We start from the raw sequence: 19,663 nt of genomic DNA, 5'->3' as shown, positions 1-19,663 counted from the left end.
GCCGTCCGCGGCGGGGAGCGTGCTTGCGCAGGATAAGGAAAGCTTGCGTGAGTCGCTGCCCCCCCCCGAGAAAGCTCCTCGGCGGCGCCGAGAGCCCGCACACCCCGGTGGCGTACGAGCGATAAAGACGGGGGTGTCTTCTGCAGCCGCCCCCCTCCGCGGGCGACGCAGGCAGGGCGGGCGTCGGCGCCCCGCCGGCAGGCTGCGCCGCGGCCGTCGCCCCGCTTCGGAGCCAGCGCTGTCCGCGCGGGCGCTCCCCTTCCTCGACCGCCTGGCCTCTTCTCCCTCTCCGAGTAACTTACGCTTCCCCGTGGGCGGGAGGACGGACGGAGGTGGAGGAGCGGCAGTTCGGCGCCGCCCGGGACGGCGGCGGAGCGGCGGGCGGCCGGGGCGCGGGGGGCCCGCGGTGGCCGCCTGGCCGCGGGGCGGGCTGCCTTCGACCCCGGGGCGGGCTGCCTTCGACCCCGGCGACACCTTGAGGGCCGTCCCCGGCCGGGCGAGGGGCCGGCTGTCGTCAGCCACCGGTAAAAAAGGCGCAGACTGACAAACCTGGAAGGACTTGTGTGCGGAAACGTGCGAGGCTGAAGTTGCGTCTTGCACTGAAGACTAACGAAGCTTTAGCTTCGTACCGTGCGGCGTAATGCTGCGGAGGCAACGTTAGCATGAGCTTCTGGGCACAAACAAGGCCTTTGAGTGGTTGTCTCAGAAGGTCCAGTGCCACTGTTAATTGGAAGGAACAAAAGCTTGCAGTATGAGACCCTGAAGCAACTTCCAGCAAAGCCTGGTATTTTGTTGTTCTTAAAAAAAAAAATAAACCAACATGAGGGCCAGCAATCTGATTTGGGCACGTAAATGCCTTCAGGAGAGAAAAGGGAAGGTCTTAAAAATACTGCTTTCCAACCTACTCGTTCTTCGTAGAAAATCTATAGGAAAAGCACAAACTTTGGAAAAGAAAAAACATTACGTACAGTTCGACTTTAAAAAGTATCTTAGCCTAGACTTTTCTAAAAGAAAACAATGCTAGTCTTCTCTTAACTGGTAATACTAGTGCAAGTGCCTGAAAACTGTGGTAGTTGGAGTATTTGCACGCACGGAACGTGCAAACTGTACTAACAGAATACATCGTGGGCAGTAAGGTTAGCTGTTTGCAATTAGCAACCTAATTAGTCCATCTGATTTGCAGAATTCAAGAAATACTGTTTTCTGTACATCAACAAAAGCTTACATTTAAAGAAAACTACAGTCCTGCTTCTGTTCTGAGATTGTCCAAAATTGGGTACTTACTTGCTCCAAGGGACTACTTTTGTACAAACCTTTGGTAGCACTTCCAGTCTCCTAGTAAGCTCCGTCTCTCTCTCCCGCTTGGTCATTTGTTTGTTTTTCAGATGTAAAGCAATCTAATTGAGAGAAAAAAATACCTGTACCTTTAGGTTGGAACACTTTTTAATGGGGAAAAAATTGTATTTAGGAACTTTCCACTGGAGGCAGCATTATATTCCCAGCAGCAAAGGGCAGGTAAATGTGTAAATGGCAATATTTCTATCTCTGCTCTTTGCATAAGCTATTAATTTCTCTACTTCCAGGCTTTGCTTGTTACTAATATCAGTAATCTGATACTGGTACTTCATGAAAAGTATGAGCATTATTTCTTAATAGATTATATGTGTAAAATCGCTAAGTGCTGCTTTCTTGCCCTATGAAGTATGAAAAGTGTGTAATGACTTGAAAAAATCCTCTATACACAAGTTACGGGCTTCTCTGGCTTGCCTCCTCCCTGTTTCAAAACAAGCTTTGTCATACATTCGTCTCACCCTGGGGAACAGTGACATTCCAAGTATTATTCCCTCTTAAAAGACATTTGATACACTTATGAACACAAAATGTCGCAAGTTTGTTAATGTCAGAAGTTTGGTTTTAAATGTCTTATAAAACCTCAAGATTCTTGCATTTTTCCAACTACTGTTAGGGCAGTAGGTAATAAATAATTATGTAGCGGTTAGAAGCCATACATTGAAAAGTTGCTGAAAATATTTAAGTTATACTTGAGTTATACTCATTAAGTATCTGAAAAAGTACAAACACAGTTTTCTTTATTTTGCAGATAACCACCTTTATTTTTTTTTCTGCTGTGCCGTGGCCAGTAAAGATTACAGATTCTATCATACAGTGCTGAAGGCTAGGAGGAATTAATGCAGGTTCGGTTGCCACATTGCTTCAGAGCTTTGCTCTTTACAGGGTTGAAATACACTGTTAACCTCAGGTTAAGGTCTCATAAGCCACTAAACTTATCAAAACATAAATCAACCAAAGTTGGAACTTTGCAAAAGAGTCTGCATGAAGATTTATTTTAAATAAATATAAAAGTAGCTTCTGTACACAGTATTCCTGAGATAGTCATTTATGAGCCTATTGGAAGTTTTTAACAGCATCTCCTTGGGTATATTTCTGACATTTTTTTCCTTGCAAAGTAAGGAGAGTTTTGGAGAACTCAGATTCAGAATAGATACCTATAAAATAGGCTGCAGAATACACTGGGGTTTTCCTTAGATATTAATAGATTGTTTCTGGCATGGTTGAATAATGTACATTTGATAAGCACGGATTTTAGGATGGGCTTTTGCATAATCTAGGTTACAGAAGACTAGAGTGTCCACTGGCCGGAGTTTTACCTTTCCTTTTCAGTGTATGTTTTTGCTGTTGTTACTGCATGCAGAGGATTGGCAGTGAGCACTGCTAGCCTTTAATTGGAAGGTCTATGTGAGTGGCAGTAGTTTTGCTCAAACTCTACTTCTGGAGAGCTCTTCTAGAACTCAGTATGAAGCGAACCAGTAAAACTGTAAATTAATGTCTCCAGCAGCACATAAAATTACTATACAATACCATCTATTTGCATTTCTGCTCTTTAATTTCTCAAACGTCTTAGGAAAGCCTTATGTTAAACTATAATTCCCTCATGCTACAGAATAGTTTAAAAAATTCTATAGAAAAGTGAAGTGTAATAATTCACTTCCTTAACAGCAATGCAGTAGTAAAGGATGAGGCTGAAACCAGATCTTTCTGCCTGTAATAGATTCAAATACACGCTGATTTCACCTGAGCAAAGGCATGCAGAACTAGTCTGTGTATATGTGTGGTTTCTCTTGTTTGAAATGAGCAAAGTTATAGAACACAAGTCTTAAATACAAGTGGTTAGGTTGGTTGCTTATGCAGCCCTAATCTTCCAACTGCGAAAAATCCAAAAAGCAGTATGTACCGAGAGTAGAGGGAAGATTTCTCTGGTAATTGTTATTTTTTACATGGAGATTTAATATTACAAAACTCATACAGAGTAAGAAAACTTTTGGATAAGTTTCTTTGGACCATATTAAAAAAAAGCATTTAGGCACCTGAAATGTGTTTTAGGTAGAACTTAAATTCTACCTTAAAGAGCACAAGCCACAAAACCCTGTAGATGTAGTCGTCCAAGCCTGCCAGTGGATGTACTCGGTGTCCATAAGCATGTGCAGTGGGCACCTGATATCTTCATTGCAGCAAAAGAACTACTGCTTGACTTACGCCTGTTTTGTTTGGGGTCCAGACAGTGGGTAGTATATCATCTGAAATCCATGGAGGGCTGAATCAGGCATGGTTAAGTTTATATCCAGTACACAAAACATCTGGAATCAATACACAGTACAGAAGTTGTGTTAAGGGCAGAAGCAGAGGGAAACACAGTAGCAGTGATCACGGGGCCTACAGTATCATAATGATTAGAGAACTTGAGACCTAGAAAACTTGCATTCTGTACCTTGCTAAGCTCAAACCAATCTCTCCTCTCAAGGCAGACTATGACCAATGAGTGCTGTCTGATTTGGGATCAGGATTATCCCTACTGTGCCAGCTCTGTGCAGCTTTACAAAGGCACACTGGAGTAGTGCAAGAAAGTATTGCTGGACAACTCAGCAATTAGGGAACATAGCTAGAACAGCTGGAAAGTTTTAGTTTCTGGTCCTTCCTCCCAACAGTGTTCAGACATTTTAACCAATGGCTTTTCAATGCACAATATTGGCTCCTGTTCCAGGACAATAAACACTCCCTATAACAACTGAATATCTGCGCTGTTGTCATTCGGTCAGAGTCTCCTCATATTTCTCTCTCTGATTCTATGATTATTGTGTTCTGAAAGCAGACTGAGTATAGTTATGCCTATGTTTTATTTATATACATATATATGTTTGTGTCTGTAAAACTAGAGCTTAATTATGTATTGCCATTACAAAATACCTTACCTATATGATAAGTAAGGGGCAGGGGTTTGTCCTTCTGGTGGTATATGGTTTATTGATGTTATACTTAAAGAAGAATCCTACTGTAGTCATTTTTTCACTGCCTGTAATTTAAAGTCTCTAGTTTTACAGTGGTTAAGGAACTTGGGTACTGCACCTTCCAGTTATTTACTGTCTCATATTTCCTCCCCATCTCTCAGAGGTATGCATTTGTTGCTTCTCATTTAAGATATGAGATACGGATTCTACTATTATGTATGCAATATTTGACACAATAAGGTTCTAGTCTGTAATACGAGGTTTTCTGCATATGTAGCACTGTAAATAATATATAACAGTAATCACCTCGGGCACATTTAATTTAACTCGATGCTTAGCAAGAATTTGGTATCTGATTGCATTAAAATGATTAGGGTTTTTTAAGCAGCATTGTGGAGAAATTAAAAAGTGACAAATTCCAAAGACTTGACACCAGTTAGTAGAAATCAGTAAAATTGCTTGCCTCTGGTTTTAGACATTATTAGTTGCTTTATCTATAGATTTGGAATTATAAGGAGAATCTTTTTCCTATGCCTTTTTCCTAGATCAAAAAGTGTTAATTCAAAAGTTGTAACTTTAAAGGATGAGTGAATGCTTGAGAGGCGTAAAAACCATTGATTTTCATCTACAGTTCCATAAAATGTATTTTCCTGTGTACAAACATCTTCCAAAATGGCTCTGTGTTTTGAGAATACAATTACTTCAATACCTTGACATTGTCGTCTTTTCAGATCTGTTACTCATCATTGAGGTGCTGGTTAATCAGCAATGAATTTATTACTTTTTCATGTAAACTTACAGGCTTGTGTGCCAAATCCTAAAAATCTATGAAAACAACTTGTCAAAGTGTTGTTGTTTCTGGTGGGCTATCTCTTAGTGGCACAGGATGTACGACTTAATTTGTGGGAGAAAAAAAAAATTACAAACCAGTATGTCTCATCTCTTGTTGTAATGAACACAAACATTTGCTTTAAGTCTAGTACTCCAAGGTCTTCTCTAAACTTAGAAAACTCAGGTTTTATGTGAACATACTGGAATGTATTTGAAAGGCAGACAAAGCATACAGTTATCTTTTTATCAAGTACTGTTTTCACACTGAAAATAGTGTGAAATGTATTAATGTAAATTCACTTCTCTCTTGAAATTGTGGCAGATAAATGTTGAGCCACTGTTTGAAGTCTCTTGCTTCATACAGGGTTACTGTTTCAAAGCATGCCTGCGCTTCTGGCTCTGAAGTGGGTCTCAGATGGGGTGAGGTTGGGAGCAGATAGTAAGCAGGCTGGGTATGGCTTAGATGTCTGAGGAGATAGAGTACAGAGACAGGTAATGGAGATTGAGGGACTCTGGTCCTAGTGTATGAGAGTAAGTGGTATGCAACAGAAGAGTGTGGGAGCATAGCAGTTCAGTTTGGGGCTGAAGGAAGGAAGAGAATAAGATTGTCCAGAAGGCGTCAGGTATGGGGAGGGCATTTAAGGGGAGGGGAATGGTTTGTCTTGTTCTGTTCGTATTTCTGTAGCAAGATTTTGTATTTTTTTCTCCCCAATAAATGGAAAACGAGTTTTGGAAAAGAAAATCAGAGTATGGTAAATTATTTTAGCCTCATTTTGTGTGGAAGCAAGATACGTGTTTACTGAGAGTGTGTTCAGTGACCAGTTACCCCTACCAATAACTTTTGAGTTCAGTGGCCAACTTCAAACGTGTCTTACAAAGACTGATAAATTCTTACAAACTTTGAGAGAATAGATGGCAGAGTATAGTAGAAAGCTTCTGTAAATGTCCCCTGGAAGGGCTACAGACAAAGAAAAAGCTACATCGTTAAATTGCACACTATTAACCACTGGAGAATGGGGAGCAGGGAGAGAAAGAGTAAACAATAAGCCAGTGAGCCCTTATAAATGCCTGCCATAAGAGAAGGCTTCAGTTGGAGTTTGCATTCTTAGGCACCACAGTCAATCAACCATGAAAAACAAATCTTTAAGAGACCAAGCTTCATTAGTTCCAGTACTCACTGAGTGATGTGATTTAATTGCAGCACCACCTAAAGCAATGCTATGCAGCCCATAGTCTGCAGATAATTGATGGTCAATAAAATATCAAAAGGGAGCTCAAAAAGCAAGTCAAAACCAGAAATTCCTGCACAGCCATATTCTCCCATACATACAAGCAAAATGGAAGAGGAGAATACAAATTAGGATAAATTTTTAATCTTTATTTGTCTCTAAAATAAGGCCATTGTGACTGCTTCGGCACAGTAAGCACAAGATGGTCTCTGAGTTTGTTTTTCTTCCAGAGGTTAAGTGTTCCTTCAATTAAAAAGGTTGAGAAATGTAGTGGTCTAGAGACCACAATCAGAGAATCAAGGCTCTGGTTGTTTTAAGAGACCATATGTCCTTTTTCCTTTATTGCCCTATTTAGGTAGTGTAACTGAAAATGCTCAAGTGGATGTAATTTGTGTTCGTCCTTTGTGAGAGCATGGCCTAAGTGAACCAGAGCAGCCATCAGTTTGAGCTGCAAGTTACTCTTGTCTTTTCTTGATACTTCTGTGAGCATTAATCAGAAAAACTAAGAAATCCGAATCTTCAGTTTTGTATTTTCTGAGACTTAGCCATCTATTTTTTCTCTTAACGTTACAGTGGTTGTTAGAATGTTCATGATGAGAGCTGAGAGCTCTGTCTTCCTTTCATATAGAATATATGCATATTGCATTTCTGTGCAGAACTCTTGCCATGACTTTTTTTTATTCTAAGGAAAAACACAGATCTTGAACCTCAGCTTTCTCCTGACCTGCCTCTCTGACCTTTCTTGGATTCTTACCTGCATGCCTTTTTTTCTCAAGTCCTAGTACTTCTTTTTGTCTCTGAAAATCCTCTCTTCTTTTCCTGAACTGGAGATAAGAATTAGACCATGGTACTATATGTATATCAGTAAATAAAATAGACTCACAAATCCATGCATGTGTTTTAAAAACTTGTTAGTTAAAGGTTTTTTTGTCAGGTATTTACAGTATAGCACTGTTTTGTTTCTTTAGGTATAATTCCAATGTTTAATGTAAGTTAAATGTATTTCAATTTTAAGGCAATACACATCCTTGGTAGAACATAACAGTCTTGGTGAACGGTTCCTTCCATGACTGTTTAAACCGTTAATAGGAATAGACTGGAGAATGTTTAACTTTGCCACTTTTGACTTTCTTATTATTCTCTTTTTTAATGCAGCTACGAGACATTGTCCCCAGATTGTTATTAAAGTTTCACTAGCAATTTGTGCATGTTGTATATTTTAAAATGAGATATAAAAATTATACTTATGTATACTTAATTTGCTATTTAGAATCTTCTAGGCACAGAAGGGAGTAATAATATTTTTAAATTGTTATTTTTAAAACTTCTCTTTTCTTATGACTTATACAGGAGTGTTTTGACCAATTAAATATTAATATGGATCAACACTTGCATGATCACTCTGTGGAAATCAGTGTCCTGTTGCTCTTTAAAAGCATTTAAAAATACATTGCAGTTTTTCTTCCACATTCTGCATATTCAATTTAACATGTAAAATTCTAGCACAAATCTGATGGAATGACAAAAGACACATTTGAAATAGAGCTGCTTTTCCGCTCTCTTTTGTCTTCTGCATTCACCTAGATGACATCTGTAGCTTTGGTGGGTCTGTTTGTGACATGGTCACTAAAATATTGGCAATGTCACAGGCAATTCAATGAAGTCTAAGTCAGTATTTCCTGCTGTAGTCTCAGCTGTTTGCAGTACAGTGGAGGGAAGCGAGCTTCTACTGTGAGTGAAAGCCCATGACTTTTAGTTCAGAAAATACAGGTTTTTCCATAGGTCTTTCTCTGTCTGATGTAAGACTTTTAAGAAGAGGCTTAGTTCAGAATTTTCAAGTGTATAGATTCCTATATGCAAAGGTATGTGGAAGATATATGTGGGAGATAAGCTCAAATAGATTCATTTTCTTGTGTTTTTAAAGGGTGAGTCCTATCTTGCACATCTCTGTGTATGAACTGTAGGCGTCTCCTTTGGCTCTCTACCAAGCACTGAGTGAATTACAGAACTGACGTGAGATACCGTGCACAAAAACTCTGCTTTATGACTATGGCCTCAGGGTTGGTTCCTATTTTCAGAAAATAGTACTACCCATCAGCTTTTTTATATTCACTGGGTGGTAGGTAGGAGAAAAACAAAAGCAGGGTTGAAAGGAGAAAGGTGGAGGAAGATGGATTGTTTTGAATAACAGAAATCAGCAAGATTAATGTCCATATACATTATTACTATTACTATTGCTCCTGCTAACAATTCTAACTATTCCTGAGGGAGAAACAATATATAGCATATGGCAATGAAACATGCACCAGCATAGTTCTTTTTAAGGTGTGTTATTTTTCCTCTCTAGAATTAAAAGACAAATACTGCTTTGGTATACATGAAGGAATGATTAACTAGAGGGAGTAGTATTTACATGGATTTTGTTAAATTTAACAAGTGTGTTACCTACAAAAAAATAATAATTTTGTAACCCCAAAGACATGATTCATTTTCAGCCCTTTTCCAAAAAATTACTAGGAAAAAAGGTATATTGACTGATGTAACTTTGCAGACAGTTGATTACTGTATTTAAGTCTGCACAATGTTCAAAAATAGTTTTCCAGCAATATCCAGTGATGTTTCTTGATGTTTCTTCCAGTAAAATAACAGTTTATTTGAAAATGTTGAAGCATTCTAACTTGTGTTGAATACCTATAATAATATTAAAATGTCAGTCAATAATATAAAAATGTCAAGACCAAGTTCCCTAATGATATAGATTTTATTATGAATTAAATGAAAAAGTACATTTAGGAGGAGAGGGTTAACTTGCATTTCTCAAATATAAGTCTTATTTTCTCCCCTCTCTCCCAAGATGTATCACATTAACTTTGTTAAGGAGCATGCTAGCCTTGCCATATTCAGGGAAGTTACAGACCAATTTTGTTGATTTGTCTTGGGATACAAGTTTATTTTCATGTTTATTTTATGAAAGTGAAATGCAAAGAAAATGAGAGAGAAGTTAACAAAAGTGGAATTCAATGAAACAAGAGGGGTAAAAGATTCATATAGCAGCAAACTGAGAACTCTCATGATCTTGGATATGTAATTTTTTTTAATGGTAACTTGCCTTGCATCTGAGTGATTTTACACACTCCTGAAGGTTCAAGGTCAGTCATTATTTGAAAGGGAAATGGTAAGAAAAGCAGAAGGAAGTGTAGATATTTCTGTGTAAGTAATATCCCTTCTAAGGCAGAGATAATCCAGAGTTATTCTGAAATAGTTTGCTTATAGCAAACAACTGTTTGGGCTTTCTGCAAAGCTATGGCAATCTGTTCTTGTTCAATTACATTAGCTTCTTGGTTGTAATTGAATCAGATTTCTTTCCTAAAATGTTATGCATAAGAGAGTGATCCATATACTTAGCCTTTGCTGTTTCCAAGGCATTACTTTTATTTTTTCAGCAGCTGTGCCTGCTGCACTACCAGTGGCCAAACAACAAGCACAAGACTTGGACAACAGCTAAGATGTTATAATTGCATTTTCAGTCAATCTGGATTACACTGTAATGGAGATGAGAAAGCATTTTCTTTTAAAAAGCAAAGCTTGAATGTACAGGTTTAGTGTAAAAATTACAAATCGTTTATAATTAAAAGGATTCTAAAGTTCCACTGTCATTTTTAATATACTGAAATACCTGCAAATAAATAATTGATAACAAGACTGAACTGCAAGCAATATTTTTTTTATTGCAATCAACATAACTGACAAAGCTGGATAGGCTCCAGTCAGAAGACTCAAGTCAAATGATCTTTGTGAAGGAGTTTAATTTTGTAATCATTAGTTAGTGGAGTTGACTCTTTGTCCCTTGATGGTCAGTTATTAAAATCTCTTCTGGTCTTTAGCATTGTCCGTATTTCACTTATGAAAGGGCAGTTTTCTTGTACTGCTGGCCTGGATGGTCTGTGTGAGTTTAATACATTATTTTTCTGCATGGTTTAATGCAAAATCTGCCATCTAAAATTCCAAAATATTTATTTTTTGTTGTTGTTTTTCTCTTACAATTAAAAAAACGTTCTGGAAATCACTGTTAGGAGATTGTGGAGCAAATGTAAAGTGGATCAGGGAAAGTCACTGTTTGGAGAGTTTTTCCATTGAGTTCAGTCATTCACATACTGAGGAAAAGAACTGACTTAGATCTTGCCAGTAAACTGACTGGTTATAATTTCTCTCATGTATGTAATCCACTCGATGGCATGAAATGTTGACAATTTTCTGAAGATTTCTATAAGGAGTTATCAAGATGTGCAGCAGTAGTGCTTTTTTAAATTTTGCTTTTAATACAAAATTAGTTTATTCTGATTTTTTTTTCCTTCTGTGTTTTTGCCTGAGGACTTATTTTCTAACTAATGTAGTTCTGTCTGACAAGGTAGTATAATTCCTGAGAATCTAGCTTTCAGAAGCCAGCAAGGCTTTCAAAAGCCAGAGAGGTTAGTTTAGTTTAAATTCATCAAGTCTTATACCTTCATTGTTTTACACACATTTCTTACACAGAAAAGTTCACTTTTACCCAGTGCTCTCTTTGAGAGAGTAAGGGCATGAAATATGATAAATGTAATTTTTCATTGCTTTTGGATGGGAGTAAGACACTTACAGCTTGGAAGCAGGTCATTAATTAATTTCATGTGGCTTGCAGCCTGGAAGAAAGTGGGAAAAAGATACTGTATTAATGTGGCAAAAAGCAACCCCAGTTGTGTTTGCTATTATTGATAATGAAAACTGATGTCTTTGTATAGGCCATAAATACCTGAATATCTTATGTAGGGAGGAGGTAAAAATTCTTTGCTATTGTTTTAAGAAGACAAAACAGGTGTTTCAATTTTTGCTTCACAACTTAAGTTTCATCTTGACGAAAGTTTTTTTGCCACAGAACAAGTGTTTTTTTCAGCTTAGCAATAACTTTACTGTTGTCTGGTCTTCCTTCTGAGATAGGATCCCTTCACTATCGAGTATTTTCTTATATTAAGAATCTAAGACCATGCCTGACTGTGAAGGGCAGGAGTGCAGCTGTATCATTCACCATGAATGTATACACATATGCATGACCATTTCAAACTGTCAAAATTCCCATTAAGTTGGTGGATCCCCTTTGTAACAGGGAACTGATAGATTATTTTCTGAAACTTCGGTATTATTTATGTCAGGATTCATAAATTACTGTGTTACAGGCAGAGAAGCCATTGAGCTGAGTGTGAGCATCATTTTTCTTAGCCAAGGAGAAACTGCACCCAAAGACATTTGGACAAAATATGACTTGGTGTGCACTACTGCTTATCTTGTAAAAATCATCCTATTGCAGCTAGTATTAACTTTGTATATGTTAGCAGATGCCTCCTGAAAAAACAGCTTTTTTTTCCTCAGATTCAGAAACATTACTTGAGATAAATACAATACTGTCTCCAGCAAAATTTCTATAAAGTTGGACAGTTTGGAAGTGGTATCAGAGTACCATTATATTATGTCATTTTACTTTTTCCAGTTTATGACAGGTTTTGGTATTGGTCTGTATGTTTCTGTATTTCTGATTTCATAAAGACAGACTGTCTAACTGTTTTTCTTTCAGTGGTATTAGATCATTATCCCCATTCTGGGTGCTGTGTGACTTCGCCAGAATATGTCAGTTATTTGCTCTTTCTGTGACTTCAAATACTGTCTGAGTAATGATCCGACTTTGTTTACCAGCATCTTTGAGTAGGTGATAGAACTCTTTTGGGAGACTTGAATTTCCAAAAGGTTTTATTTATTTTTCTTTCTGCTTATATCATGTACTTCATAAGTGCACAAACTGAAATGTTTTGAAACAGTTTTTAATAATCATCATTCTCATTAATGTGCCTGGTGCTGTGCCCAAAACTAATCTTAATTGGTGCACTTCAGAAGATGTGTACTAATTGGAAAGAGTCCAGAGCAAACCAAGAGATTTTATCAGACATCTAGAAAATGTGATCTACAAGGAAAGACTGAGTTTGTTTAGGTTGTTTAGCACAACGAAAGAGAAAACAGAGTCTTTTCAGGGTAGTTATTCTTTGATGATAATTTGACCTACTCTTAGGGGGGTGAACTATGCATTATTGGTAAGATTATTTGGGAAATAAATCTTTTAAAAAGAATCCTCTGATGGAAATGCTGGGCTAGGACTTGAGAAATGTGTGCTCAGTTCTTGTCTTTTTTGCCAAAGTGGCCTTGGGAAATCACTCTCTCCTTTGATCCGCCAGCACTAATGTGTTAATATTTTTCCACTCTGTGTTGTTTATAGGGCTTAAACCAATTAGGACTTTGGCACTGAAAACAGAACTCTGGCATGCTTGGAGCTTCTGATTCTAAAATTGCTCCAAGCAAGCCATGTTCAGCCTCTGACTGTTCAAAATGTCTAAATTCACCTGTCATTTGATTTCAAAATTTTCCGGTTGGTTTGCTGGATTTCTGCCTGTCTTTTGCCCAGCATTGTCTCAGTCTGAACAAGCTAGTGACTATGTCTTGCTTAAACTCACTTAGGAGCAGGAACTGGTGCAACTCCAAGTTATTTCCTGTCATGCGGAGTCACTCTGTACATCTGCAAGAAGTCTAGAGACCTAAAATCTGCTCGTCTCAGGGCCCACTTTCATCTGGTTTCCAGTGTCTCAGACTTGCAAGTTCATGCCTTAAAATTATGCTGGTTAGGACATTTCATTGAGCCTGGGTTGTTCAGCCAAAACTATTTCAACTCTTTCACTGTTGACTATAGATAAAGAAGTGGTTCTGGCAGCAGAGACCAACCCCAAGATCTCCCTGCTGAGGGATTTAATTGATAAGTTAATGTAGTTGTTGGCATCTATACCTAGAGCAGCCTCCTGTTCCAGAATTGGATAGCCCACTTATGCTCCTGAGAAGTATAGCTGTGCTCTGTGCTTAGCATTTGCTGTTGATTGGCAATATACATCTCTTTGCTCAGTGTGCAGGATCCATTTTGAGTTGTTTAAGATGTCCAGACAGTACATGTTAATGTCAGGGCACCCTGTGAAGTGGCCGTGTACCTGGCAGTCTTTCAGTTTTTAACTCTTAGATTATGTACTCTGAGGGTGGGTGAAGGGACTCATTAACGTGATTAAGACCTATAGGCATTGTAATACAAATTAAATCATACCTACATACCTCACCTATTTTGTAAGTAAAATCAAAGAGTAGAATGTATTTAAAAGCTTCTACATTTTAATGGCTATCACTTCATTAGAGTACAAGTGAGCATTGTTTGGTAAATATGTTTTGTCTGCAGCATTTCAGAGGCTGATTACTCATATGGAACTGTGTTATCACTTTTATTCCCTAAGAGCAAAAAGCCTAAGTAGAAGAAAAAATGTTGCAGTAGTTTAAACCTGTTAGAAGGCAGAGAGCTGGGTCAACTTGGTCCTCTTATCATTCTCCTCAGATGGTATATACCCCGTATTATCAATCTCAACATTTAAACAAAAGCAGCAGCTGGCTAAAACTAAACCTAACTGTGATTAAGGTAATGCTGATTATGGCTGTACATGCATGGATCCTGTATCTCCTTGGTTGTTGTCACTACTTTAAACTCCTGTTCCCACCCTTCCCGGTGCGTGTAGCCATAGTTACGACTAACTGCAGTAAACTCTTCAGCATGAGGGGTTTCGCTTAAAAATACTCTGGGATATTAAACCATATCTGTGTATTTCATACCCAAAAATAAGGGTCTGTCTACTGTTCTGACCTGCCATTTACAAAATGTAATTGTCTGTTATTTCTCATAAAATGGCAATTCACTGCTTGTCCTGCTGCCAAGAAACCATAGAAACATAGTGCCTAGTGATCTGTACTGTTTAACTCTCCTGCAGGGGCAAATCATGTCTGATACCATTCATTGGGTGATATTGAAGAACAATATGGATCTTCCCATAGCAATGATTTTCTTTTGGAGTTGCAAGTCCTGGCTGTCAATAAAGGGGCTTTTGAGATTAATCCTGTATGCAGTTCCTTGAGGAGATAGCAGACTTTTTTTTTTTTTTTTCATTCCTGAGATCATTAGAACAGCACATGTACTACTTAATGTAATTCCAGTCAATAACACCCATTAGTAAACCACTCTTCCCACCTTCAGCTGGCTTTGTGTTTGATTCTAGTATTTACACTGGGTTTATAACCCTAGAGTTTAAATATCCCACTCCTAAAAATGCATATGCCATCCATAAAGTTGTTCCAATGGATATGGAATACAGCAGCTTGCATCCTGAGTAACACTTACAAGAAAGAACTTTCTAGTTTCTTGATTTCCTGCTCGCTATCCCGTTTTCCTGCTAGGTCTCAAATCCAGTTGAGGGCTGTAGAGTTCACAGTACTCCGAGTTCTTGAATGAATAGTTGTATTCTGGTTTAGTAACTCAATTTTTTTTTGCAGTTACTTCCGAGAAATGTGGAGCTGCCCACTTCAAGGATAAGACTGGATGGCTAGATGGAATGTTTGTTCAAGGTCCGGCCTACACCTCTTGAAGACCTGTGCAATGAAACATTTGATTTGCTGAGAGACATTTAGATAAAATAGCATTTAGTGTATGTGATTAGAAGGAGTATGTCTGATTGAAAAGGCCGACATTTTGATCAGTGAGTTAATACTTTTGACAAGGGTTTGTTTTAATGCAAAATTTGGCTTGTGCTTTGGCAAGGATAAAGTCCTGAGAGATTAAGGTAAACTACAAACGATAACTTACTTGTCATGATTCAATAGCAAGGACTAATCTAAAAACCATAGGAGGAAAAAGGTACGCAGGTATGATTACATTTACACGGATGGCCTCTGTTTCATGGTGGAGCTTGTAAACTGTTACTGCTATTTTTAAGAGAAAAACATTGAAGCTCACACCTTTAAGTGAAAGACCCTTTGCATTAGAATGATAGAAATAAGGCTTTGATATGGAAGTCGTGACATGATTTTATGCAGTCACTTTTACCAGCATGCTTTAGTAGCAGTGGCTTTCACTGGTTTCAGTGGCTTTCACTGTTCAGTTTCTGCATGCTTATATTGAGCAAAATGAGGATGGTTCATGCAGCTGGCTCCCAAAATACTAAATTGAATAGGTCTGTTTAATCAGTCAGATGGTCAAACCTCTGAACCCGAACTGAAATGCACCTACTCAGAAGTGCTCTAATGGTGGACCATGAAGACCAGAGAGAGTAGTGATAATAGTGTTGGCAGAACTTCACAGGTACTGTCTCCTGACAATGAGGAGTGGTAGAGAAACGTGCTCAAAGAAATTGATAGCCTCAGTAATGGTTCTAATGGTTCTAAGAAAATGTTATCTTCTTTAGTCAGCTGCTCAGTGCTTTGTGACCTGTGCTGGGCAGAGTGACCGTGCTGGTTAACTACCTAGCACAGTAGTTCTCAGCATCCTGGCTGCTGCAGGACACTGTACAGCAGCCTACCACACTGGGCAGCTCTAAGGACAGGTTCAGGTTTTTCTCATAAACCTTGCATATACAGTTCACACAAACACAGCAACTTACCCCGGAGGTTCTAACCCTGCTCCCACTGAATTCAGTAAGAGCATTGTCATTTTTTTCCATAAGAGCAGATTAGTGCGCTATTACCTACAGTCGCTTTTACTGTATGTATTTATATGCTTTTGTTAAATCATTTGTTATTTTTTTGTGCCATAAACGATTTTATAACATATTGTTTAGAGTAATTTGGAATTTGTTTGTGGTTTTCATACATCTACGAAAGTCATAATATTTGCTAAAAATAAACTTCATCTGTTTTATTTTGGCTCCTTTGGCTTCTGCACATTTGTAACAGTGTTAGTACTCCCTCTTCATGTAACAGATGATAGATAAAACACTTCAGTTTTGTAACGGTTATGATGGTTCAATTCTATCTTTTGCTAAAATATATACATATTTCATTAAGCCATTTCTGTCAAAGCTTTGGTTGAGGGGGGAGATTTTTTAAAAGAGTAATTTCAGCTTTTTGAATTTTTTAAATTTCTTTACTAAGGGCAGACAATATGTGGCCTCCTTGTCTTTGTTTCTTGGTTTGTCCAGATGAGGGACAGCTTTTGTCCCCAAACTGCCATACTCAAGCTTGTTTTGTTTTTTTGGTTAATACAGTCAGAGGTTGTAAACAACACTGGTATAGGGCTCAGCTGAACTTGACTGAAGTATTGTTATAGGTATAAAGAACTTTTATGAGTTTAGATCAGGCCTGTAATTATTTGAGTGCTCTAATTTGCCTCTTTTGCTGTATGGTATGAAGAGAATGATCTAAATCGGTTTAGTTGAAAATGCAAAAAGTGTCCTTTGCTTTATTTGAGTTTAATGGATTTTATTACAAATTTTTAAAATGTTTTAATTGTCATGTTAAATGAAGCAACATTTTTTAATGTGTTCTAGATTGATTTACCCAGTGTTGGCTCTCTCAATTTCTAACCGGTGTGTGACTCAGTAGAAAATTTTGTAGTTGATGCACGTGTGTGTGTGTGTGTGTGCGCGCGCGTTGGTTTTGGCTGGGATAGAGTTAATCTTCATAGTAGCTGGTATGGGGCTAGTGGGTTTGGATTTGTGCTGAAAACAGTGTTGATTGATTGATAACAGAGAGATATTTTCATTACTGCTGAGCAGTGCTTACCCAGAGCCAAGGCCTTTTCTGCTTCTCGCCCCACCCCACCAGCGAGGAGGCTGGGGGGCCACAAGGATTTGGGAGGGGACACAGCTGGGACAGCTGACCCCAACTGACCACAGGGATATGCCAGACCACAGGACGTCATGCTCAGCAATAAAAGCTGGGGGAAAGAAGGAGGAAGGGGGGATGTTCGGAGTGATGGCATTTGTCTTCCCAAGGAATTGTTACATGTGATGGAGCCCTCCTTTCCTGGAGATGGCTGAACACCTGCCTGCCGATGGGAAGTAGTGAATGAATTCCTTGTTTTGCTTTGCTTGTACATGAGGCTTTTGCTTTACCTATTAAACTGTCTTTATCTCAACCAATGAGTTTTCTCACTTTTACCCTTCTGATTCTCTGCCCCATCCCACTGGGGAGGAGTGAGTGAGTGAGCGGCTGTGGGGTGCTTTGTTGCCAGCTGGGATTAAACCACAACAGTCTGTGTACATGCATGTGCATATAACAATATGGCATGAAAGACAAACAGTATATACGTTTTCAATATAAGACTAATGAGATAAGAATATTTAGTTTTTCTAGATTGGAAAACAAGAAAATATCTTATCAAGGACTTTGCAACTTCTACGTGCTCCTTTTCAAACTCGGTCTCAATTGCTGTTACATGTTTTAAGTAGCAAGTCAGAACATGTAGTGAACTTCCACAGATTATATTTTTGTTAAGTAATGCTTTAAAAGCATTGCCGAGTTCCCTGGAACCCTGTGCCTGCACAACAGAACTCAGTGAGGGTTTCACTGGGTCCGGAAGCTGACAGAGATGAACGCGTAGCAACTTGGGCTGAGTGCGAAAGGGGGCACGTACGTCAAAGTTGTAAGGCCCTTTGTGTGGAAATGACCATTTTCTTCCATTTTAAAAATATAACAATAAGTTTCACCTTCTTAGTATTTTCTTGATAATAAATAACCTATGCTGTTTTGTATGGTATTTTCCTCTTAAACTTCACTGCTATATGCCAGTATTAAGACAACAAAAAAAGATTTCAGCAAGCTTTTTAAAATGCTGGTGACAAGATTCCACCATATCCTGGGTATGTCATTTGATGGCAGACAATAACTGCAAGACAGAGTAAAAAAAAAAAAAGACAGAAATTCTGCAATAATCACCTCCTAACGAGACTGTATTTTTTAATCTTTTTTAAGGTTAGTGCTTCAGGCCTGTGTCTTCCAAAAGACTAAGAACTTTGAAGTTTCATTTTAACAGATGAGTTATGCTATAAAAATGGCACCTGTCAGTAGGCTTGTGACTTGTATTTATTGCAGTTATCTGTTGCATACTTTCAGAGCAATTAGTTTTTCTTCTTTTTACTCCTGGAGAAGCTCCAAACTAATAGAAAATAGGGCATTTATTTTTCTGGCTTGCACACTAAGATGGGCTTGTCAGTGACTGTGTTCCACATCTAGAATGTTTGCATTAACACTGCCAGCTAAGTTATGTGAGTTGGAATTTTTTTTTTTAATTGAATGTCCCAGTAAATATGGATTCCAAATAGTCAAATATTTCTCACTGTGTGTCATCGATATGAAAATTTTTACCTGGGTTCTTTGGGAGGTTTGTATTGCTATTTCTTGAATCCAATTTCTTATTTTCTCTTTGTTGTTTGGAAGATATCCCAATACATTAAGTGATTTGCTGTGTGTTTGTGATGAGTTTTTGTGTCATGTAAACTGTTCTAACCACCTGGTAGATATTATTGCCATTTATCACTTCCTTTTTCCGTGATTTATTTTTCTACACCATTTTTCCACACTTTTTGGTAAAACAATCCAGTTGTCCATCACGTCATTGGACTTTGTCTTACCCCTTGTTTAAACCATTATAGTAATCTTCATGTTAACAGCTTTATAATTCTGATGCAAATCCAAATGATGGCCAGCTATCACTCCATTCACATACTTTGGATCTGTTGTTTTGGTCTTAAATAGTTGTTGAAGAGTTAAATATACTCTGTAACTTAGGCATACTTAGTGAAAACAGAAAGTATCATATTGTGATATATAAATGACAATTAAGTTACACAATATTAGCTGTAATATCCATAAATGTGCAGAATAAGCCAAGTATTGGATTGTTTTCCTGTTAACCTGAAAATCATGCTGGAATTGATAGAACCAGAATAAGAGAGTCTACTGTTGTCAACTGACTGTGAGTCCAGAGCTACTCTTAGGACCACACTCTAATATGATTCATCCTATAAATCTTCAATTCCTAATATGGACACAAATTGTCATTTTTGCAGGAAGGAGGGATTGGGCATGAGAAGTGCTCCAAACACTGCAGCCTGGTCCATTCACTGTTCAGTGCTGCTCAGCTGTTTGTGAGCAGATGGCAAGCATGTCAAGCCTGAGCTACAGAAAATGATGGGAAAGAAAGATTCAAGCTCTTGGAGCTCACCAGGAGCTCGTTCCTGGTCCTGCTCTTCATCTCTCATTGAAGACACAGGCAAAGGGGCATAGTCAGCATAATTATGCTGAACAAATTTATCTGAATAGGCTTAGCCATTTAAGAGTGTGAACCCAAGTTCTGTTGTTTGAGAAGTGTAAGAAAGAACAAGAAAAAGGTAGCTCATTCCCTCATGTTCCCCTATCCTACATTAT

The sequence above is a fragment of the Haliaeetus albicilla genome, chromosome 3 (genome assembly GCF_947461875.1).
Source record: "Haliaeetus albicilla chromosome 3, bHalAlb1.1, whole genome shotgun sequence".
NCBI classification, from domain to species: Eukaryota; Metazoa; Chordata; class Aves; order Accipitriformes; family Accipitridae; genus Haliaeetus; species Haliaeetus albicilla.
This window is presented reverse-complemented; position numbering follows the sequence as displayed.